The following is a 1,208-nucleotide window of genomic DNA, read 5'->3' as shown; positions in this document are numbered from 1 at the left end:
CTGCTCTGTAGTGGCTGAGGCATATTCACGAAACGCATCCCAAGTCGGTTGGACGGTTTGGTAAACATTTCCACAGGAAGAATTCCATACATCCCTGATAGTATCTTTCATCCTCGCCAACCTACCGTCAGAAGTCATCGTAAATCCGCTATTTCTTTATTCAAAAGAACAGTTTTCTGACTCTATAGTACCATTCGTGAATCAAATTTTCAATAGTTTCAAAGGGCAAAATGCAAATGATGACCTAAGAACTAAGGTAGACTTTCTCCCTTAGAGTCACATGAATGTCATACCTTCTTAGTCCTAAACACAACAAATCCCGAACAATATGCTTTAAATTTAAATTCCAAACAGTTGCTCCACAAAAATTCCTCTCTCAAGATACCCACATTCGAAAAATTTTACAGAAATCGATGATCTAGCGTGTTTTTAAAATGAAACTTTATTCCCCTTAAAAAATAAATACTTTGTAACGCTAGCTAGCGCTATCTAGACGAGCTTTGCTCACCAAAAGAATTTATGCAAATGAGGCTGAGGCGGATCTGAGATCCGCCTGGCAATTATTAACTGTAAGTGAAGAACTGAGTTCGCGCCCACAGAACGATCGAGGTTTTGCAGATGAATTTTCAGTAATTACTCTTTTGGCACTTTTCAGCGTCCAAATTGAATGGCGAGAGTAACACAAAACCTTAAAGCAGACCCTTCATGTCATAATACGAATATTTCCTGATAGGGACACGCGTTGACGTCAGCTACACTCGCGTGCTTGCATTTTTCAAGGTTAAACCCTCGCGTGGAACTAACAACTCAAGTTTCCTTTAAAGCGTTCAATGTAAGCCATAGAAATTTTATCATATAACTCAATGATCAAAATTTTGTTTACAAACGCTAATGCTAAGGAAGTAATGTACTTTAAGAAGATCATTAAAGGAGTAAAATCTTAGATCTTTTTTCCTGCCGGGGTTTCCTGGCGCGCCGCTGCGAACACAGCTAACTTCATGTATAAGGCTGCGCGAAAATAAACAGATAAGTAGAAAAAGTTCTTTACCCACAAATCTCTTTTACAATCTACGACCGATTTTACATATCGTGTCTGAAGTTGATTTTTAAGCAAGTTGAGTGTAGAGTTGGAAATGTAAACGCAATTTAATACATTACAAGAAGAGGTATTACTCGTTGGTAATTTTATTCCTAAATTCGTTATTTAT

The sequence above is a fragment of the Pocillopora damicornis genome, chromosome 4, assembly GCF_964200805.1.
Source record: "Pocillopora damicornis chromosome 4, jaPocDami1.2, whole genome shotgun sequence".
NCBI classification, from domain to species: domain Eukaryota; kingdom Metazoa; phylum Cnidaria; class Anthozoa; order Scleractinia; family Pocilloporidae; genus Pocillopora; species Pocillopora damicornis.
The sequence above is the reverse complement of the archived record's forward strand: the minus strand, read 5'-3'. Positions refer to the sequence as shown.